Here is an 8,123-nt window from a genome sequence, read left to right as displayed (position 1 = left end):
AACTATATTAATACATTTATACATAATATTATATATTTATAATATATTCATTTGTATAATTATATAATATTCATTTATAATAATATACAATTATTACTTTTGTAAATATATTTATATTATGTATTATATATAATATAATACATTTATATATTTTTATATGCCTATATAAATATATTTATTTATAAATGTATTATAAATACATAAATATATATAAATATTTAAACAATAAAAATTAAAAATTATAAACAATATTAATTATACATTTATACATAATATTAATACATTTATACATTTATATTAATTATATTAATATAGTTATACATAATCATCACATATATTTATAAATTGTAATTTATACATTTATATAATATTTATTTATAATATATACATTTATATTAATTATACATTTATACATTTATAAGTATATGTATATTATGTATTATATATAATATAATACATTTATATATTTTTATATAAATATATAAATATATTTATTTATAAATATTTATAAATGTATTATAAATGCATAAATGCATATAATAATATTATATATTTATATATTTATTTAAACATATTATAAATATTATAAATATTTTATTTTATTTAAAATATATTTTTATATATTTATATAAATATAATATACCATATAAATTAATATTAATATAAATATGTAATTATACATTTATATAAATATTATATATTATATATTATATATTTAATATATATAAAACATATTATATATATTACACATTTATGTATATATATTTATGTATATTTATATACAATTATATTATGTATTATGTATAATATAATACATTTATACATAATATTAATACACAATATTAATTATACATTTATACATAATACTAATACATTTATACATTTATATTAACTATATTAATACATTTATACATAATATTATATATTTATAATATATTCATTTGTATAATTATATAATATTCATTTATAATAATATACAATTATTACTTTTGTAAATATATTTATATTATGTATTATATATAATATAATACATTTATATATTTTTATATGCCTATATAAATATATTTATTTATAAATGTATTATAAATACATAAATATATATAAATATTTAAACAATAAAAATTAAAAATTATAAACAATATTAATTATACATTTATACATAATATTAATACATTTATACATTTATATTAATTATATTAATATAGTTATACATAATCATCATATATATTTATAAATTGTAATTTATACATTTATATAATATTTATTTATAATATATACATTTATATTAATTATACATTTATACATTTATAAGTATATGTATATTATGTATTATATATAATATAATACATTTATATATTTTTATATAAATATATAAATATATTTATTTATAAATATTTATAAATGTATTATAAATGCATAAATGCATATAAATATTTAAACAATAAAAATTATAAATTATAAACAATATTAATTATACATTTATACATAATATTAATACATTAATACATTTATATTAATTATATTAATACATTTATACATAATCATCATATACATTTATAAATTATAAATTATACATTTATATAATATTCATTTATAATTTATACATTTATATTAATTATATATTTATACATTTATAAATATATGTATATTACTTATTATATATAATATAATACATTTATATATTTTTATATAAATATATAAATATATTTATTTCTAAATATTTATAAATGTATTATAAATGCATAAATGTTTAAAAATATAAAAATTATAAATTATAAAATACTCAAAAATATGTTTTAAAAATACCTCTAAAAATAATCCAAAAAACGTCTACAGTAACATTTCAAAAACTTCTACAAAAAAGTTTTTCACCTTACAAAAACTTTTACAAAATTTTTTCAAAAACTTCTACAGTGCACTACAGTAAAGTTTTAGACAAACTCCCAAAAAACTCAGGTTCCAAACAGGCCCGTAGTAATGCTTCATTTGTATTGGTTTGAGCAAACCAAGTCTATCCATCACGTCAGAAGTCATCTCCAATGATAAAATAAGAATTATAATAAGAGTAAACTTAAAATGAAGAATGATAAAATGAAAATGATATCCAAATTATTTTGGTTATGCCCAAAATACCCTTATTTTTCTAATGATTACATATATTTATTTAATTGCAATATTAATGAACAATGGAAGCGGTTATGAAATGAAAAGCTTTAAAATTAAGTAAATTTCATTTATGGTGACAATTGTAATTAGACAGAGTTAGTGCATTCCAATAATTGATAATAATGATAGCGGTTATGGATTAAAAGTTGGCAATTAAAAAATAAAACATTGCAATATACAAAAAATTAATATTAAAATTGTTAATTAGCCACAATTCTCATTCCAATTCCATGATCATAAAAAAAAACTAATTGCTTTTGCTTTGCATTGGATTGTGCTAAAAATATAAATAAAAGAAAAGGAAAATAGAAAAACTCCAATTATCTCTATCTATAAAATTTCAATTGTCAGAATATACAAGCTAAAAAAACTTTAGGTGGTGGATCATTTATACTCCATTATTGAAAAAAATAGAATTAACATAATACAAAGAATTCAAATTACATGTATGTTTATTTTTCTAACTTAATTATATTCTTCGTTTATGAAAAATTGTAGTGATTGTAGTTTATATGCAATAGAATCATGAATATACAATAATTTTAATAAAACATGATATTATCAATATTTGATATGTTAGAGTTCAAGCTATAAATAAAAAAGTGTTTGATTCATGATTCCAATTCAATCTTAAGAGACATGTCAACTACATTGAAATGTTTTTTTGTCTCTTTTCATTTAATAAATTTTTAAAAATAAAAAAACATAAAAATACTATATTATGATGTTGATGATCAAATTTTCATAAAAATTTTTAGTTTCTTTAAGATATTATAATCACGTGCAAAGCACACGAACTACTACTAGTATTTTAAGGTGGACAATTCATTGCCACATTGGCATCTTTAGCATAATGCCAAACACAAAAGCAAGCCAGAACATACTTTGCATTGTGACTCCAAAGAATCAATTAGAATATTTGAGAGCTAAACTTCCAAAACACGCATTCTGAATTGAAAGTACCAATTGAATTTACAAATCATGGGGAAAAATCATGAACAACGGGAGTCTTACGTTGTATGCCTGAGCTGACGTATGGACAAAGGCAATAACACACTACTTTTCCTTTTGTTGATATCTAACTTTCCAATGGAAACGACTATTAGACGACAAATTTCAAATAGGGAATTTCCTAAATTCACAAGTCAATATAATCCCAAATCGATTTGATCAAAGATTATTCTATGATTTTCCATTTACTTTGTTTAAGGAAGAGTGATCTCAAAGGCATTCAAACAAGGTTCTTTTAACTTGTAGGACAAAGCCAAGTAGCCAACTGCAGGTGACAACAAGAAGATGAGGAAATTTTGTGTCAACTCTAGTTCAGGCATATTAAACAATCGTGACTATGTCAATCAACGTTGTCTCATGCGTGGTTTTTATATACAATCCAACTCAGGAAATTATACAAAATTAGCTTTAGAAGATCTGAGAATCTCTAATGACAATTACTCTTTGATTGTAGATTGATATGATATGATCAGGGAGACTAAAATCCAAAAGCAAGGCAAAGGCAAGTCCCAACCCTTGTTTCATTCACAACAACATTAACAAAGATAGCCAACAAATGTCAATTTGAATTGAGCAATAACCTGGCAGAGTAAAAGGGCTATTAGGGCTCCATTTTTACATGTTTTACTAAGCTGAGATGGAAACTGGTGGCTATCTATATCCTTCTTGAGCTTAGAACTACAATTTTTCTAGGAATTTTTAACTTATTTGATTTTGAGTTGGTGCTCTAAAACTTCATCTTTTTTTTCTGATAAATACAGCTGAGTCAATTTGTTATGGGATGTAATCAAAATGCATAAAATCGCGGCTATGAAAAATGTTTTTGATGGAAAGACTGTTTATAAATGAAAAGATGCAGTATAAAATATTGAAGCAGTGATCCCTGTGAGGTCCAGTAATGATTCCAATAAAAAAAAAATTCTCAAAAATACTAAAGTTAGAATCAAAATTTGCATTATTTTTTTAGGTGACTGACATTGCTTGTCGCCCCTCTAGTTTCATCTTCGCTTCCAGAGAAAGTTCCATCGGACAATGCCCGCTAGAAATGGCAGTGGATCGGGTATTCTAAAAAAATCTCTTCTACCAAATGTTAATCTGCATATTTAAATCTTTTACCAAATCCTATTCCCTCTCATTCTAAATTTGGATTATCCATCAAATATCCTCTGCCTACTAAGTTAAATATAATTCAGAAAAGAAAGAATTACATGTCATCAAACTCAAATTAATACCTACTTCATGTTAAATTAACACACTACATTAACTTGCATGAGAGGAATTCAATATTGTTTATAAAAGACTATGTAAAGAGTTGTGTTAAAGTTATATTTTATTGGAATATAAAATTGAGGCATGGTCAAAGGATACTTTAATGCTAATATCTATTCGAATTCGAGATAGAGCTCACTCGAAATCAATCTCAAATCGAGACCAAACTATTCATTAAGAGTTTAATTCATTTATAGCTCCGCATGTATATAATTATTTTGATTCGATACTTTAATGGAATCCTAACATCTATTCGACTTCAAGATAGAGTTTGTTCAAAGCAAAACTATTGAGCCCAAACTATTGATTAAGAGTTCAATTCATTTACAACCTCGCATGTATACAATTATAATCAGATAAATGAAGAGAAGAATATATTAATGGTAGCTATAATCAAATGTCAATCATCATTTAATGTGATTAAAGAAATTTAGTAAATTTGGCACTAATTACATCAAAGGTAATGGAAGAAGTGGATGAACTTAAACTAAGGTTGAAAGATGAATCAAATTACTTGATACTCAAATCGCATTTGACTTGATAAGAGTTCGTTTAAACTTAGTTCGCCAATTAGTCAAGTCAAAATTAGACAGCGTTTTATGTTCGATAATATTCAAATTCAATAAAAAAAAAACTCGTTCAAACTCAGTTTGATAAATAAAAAAGTCAAGATTGAACAAAATTTTAAACTTGTTAAAGTAATTAAATAAATTTGAACACTTGAGTACTAACGTAGACCCGAGCAAGATAGTAGACTGATTGACAGCTGAACGGGCTAGATTGGCCCTTTGGGGGAGTGGGATTTGAAAACCACATGTTATAAATAATAGGAGAAAGTAAGTAAATATATCTAGTTGTCGGATAAAATGGAATTCCAATTATGTGAATGAAACAAAAGTGAATTAAATTCGAGTTGCCTAAAATTGATGGCTCAATTGTAATAAGGCGTGATATAGGCGCAAGGTTAGTTGCTAACTTTCGTTAAAGTTTGGAAAATCATACTATTGAAAGTAAAACTGAATATTGAATACGAACAACAACTCGCACAAACCGGTCATAGCACCAATGTTTTTAAACTTGGATAGGCCAGTGAACCGGAGAGGGGGACGGTTCGCGGTTCGACCACCGGTCCGACCAGCCGGTTCATCGGTTCTGCCTTTTTTTTTTTTTTTTTGCTACTTCAATGCTAAGTACTTCACGAGTCTTCACTCTATACTTGAATTTGATAGCTGATGCAACGTCTAACATGGTTATTGATAACTTAAGTCCCTAAAATGCATTCACCAACATAATTTAAAACTAAATTTAAGTTGAGATAATAATAAGTTTTCTAAAAGTTATACATGAAACTCCAAAAAATTGTAAAATTATAGTAGTAGATAATACAATTATGACAAGACAAATGGCATCTCTGTCATGGACTAGTTGAAAATTTTCTTTTGATTAAAATTTTCAAATATTTGTATTGAATCATTTGCAAATGGAAATAGAAAACAAAAATCTTGAAAAGGAAAAAATTATACTCACCAAAATGGAAAAACTCTTATGAAAGTTGAAGCTCCCAACGTGCTTATAAATCCGCTAAGATAATAACTTGATGATAATGGGGGAGGCTTGAGAAAGATTTTGTCATGGGTATTTGATTTGGAGGTGGAAAGGTTACAAAGAAAAAAATGAAAAAAAAAAAAGAAGAAGCAGAGACAGAGAACCGAGGATAAGTGAAGCAAAAGTCAAAAAGTGTTGTCTAGTGTCTATGTCTTAGTGCTAGGGTTTCCTTTTGTTTAATTAGATTTTAGTTTTTAATTTAAGATAAGTAGTATTGTATACAAAAAAAGGTTGTCTCGTGAGTGTAGTCCAGTGTTAACAAGCCTTTGTTGTGACTGTGGAGACTTGGGTTTGAATCTTGGGAGCTCTTTTCCTATTATTGCTTTGAATTGTGAATGAATATTTGAAAATTTTAAAAACTGTCGTTTACAGTTCGAACGGTTTTCAATGATTCATACGGTTTGCCCGATTTTTAACAATTTTTCATTAACTTGCGACTTTAGCACTAGACCGGACCGGTGACATATCCGGTTCGCGGTCCAATCAGTCGAACCAGCCGGCCCTGTCCAACTCTGAAAACATTGCATAGCACTGTAGTATAGTGCAACAAACAAAAGTGGGCTTAAGGGCGGGAGCGGTCCGTCCGCCAGAGGACTGTTCTTTCCTCGCAGCGTAGAACAAAGGGGCTAGAATAAGCCACGTGGTCAAGTAAGTAGCTAGGGCCAGAACAATGTCGTTGAGCTTAGTGATTGGAAAACCAGAAAAAAACTTGACGTACCGTGTGATGAAGCGTCAAGTCCATTCCACAACATTTCGCATAGAGCTATTAAATGGAACGAGCAGCTCGAAAGCTCAATTGAACTCGACTCGATAAGACTCGAGCTCGGCTGGTTAATTATGGTAAACGAGTCGAGCTCGAGCTCGAGATATGCTCATTTAATTAACAAGCCGAGTAAGTTCGACTTGTTTGTTATCCGAGTAGCTCGATTAGACTCGATAAAGAAGGGTATATATGTCATTTAACAATTCAAAAGTATAAAAATTGAAAATTATAGACTTTTATTGGGGTCAATTTGCACATGTCCCATTTGACGAGTCGAGTCCGAACACATTTCAAAACTCGTCCGCCAGGCTCGAGTCGACCTCGACAGTCAAATACTCAGCTCGATTAACAGCACTAATCCCGCACAAATGAATCTTCAAAACGAAAAGGTCAATTTGTGAGAGGTCCCTCTGACAGATCATTCCGGCCCTTAATCCACAAAAGTGTCGTAGGTGAGGAGTGTCTGGTCCAAAATGAATAAATGAGGTATTTATGACTGTTAAACCTCGTCAATTGACTCGGAACTCTATATGTTTGAGAAAAGGAATAATTTTCGTCATTCAAAAAACAAATGGAATATGTTAGGCATTTTTCAATTTATAATGCAGTAAATATAGCGCAATTTTTTGGGGCAATTTAATTTTACAAGTGAGTCACACATTCTATTTGTGAGGCACACCTTTTTTCGGGTAGAAAAATGTTTTACGTGACTTACTTCCTTTTTTTTGGGTTGAAAAAAATTTAAATGGATTTAACTTCAATCACTACCACGAGTTAGGGCATGACTTCGATATTATAGGTTATTTTATAGAGATTTTTACAAACCGCTCACCAACACAATCCTCACATCCGTAGCGGGTTGGAACATGCAACTTGCTTCCCTGCCACACACTTGATAAGATTGGACTGTGTATTATGTGCCTCTTCATTCTTTCGAGTTTCGACACCCACACACTTCCTATGTAAGCATGGTCGAAGAGTGCCAACCATAAAGTGAATCCTTGAAACGGCTTCTCAAAGGACTAGATCTTTAGGGGGGAAAATGCTAGTTTTAATTCCTAAACATTGGATCATGAACGCATTTCATCCTCATACTTTTTGGTGTAATACATTTAGTATCTTAGTTTTTTTTTTTTTTTTTCAAACGATAAGAGATTCATTAATCATGAAACAAAGATTACAAAGCTGGAGCACTTGCTCCTACATCATTTCTAGCTAAACTAATCAGCCAATCAGGAAAAAATTCCTGCCACTCAAAGTCGTTCATCAGGTTAATGGCAAATTTTGCCAAGTGGTGAGCTACAAAGTT

This window comes from Coffea arabica, chromosome 10e (assembly GCF_036785885.1).
Source record: "Coffea arabica cultivar ET-39 chromosome 10e, Coffea Arabica ET-39 HiFi, whole genome shotgun sequence".
Taxonomy (NCBI): domain Eukaryota; kingdom Viridiplantae; phylum Streptophyta; class Magnoliopsida; order Gentianales; family Rubiaceae; genus Coffea; species Coffea arabica.
The sequence above is the reverse complement of the archived record's forward strand: the minus strand, read 5'-3'. Positions refer to the sequence as shown.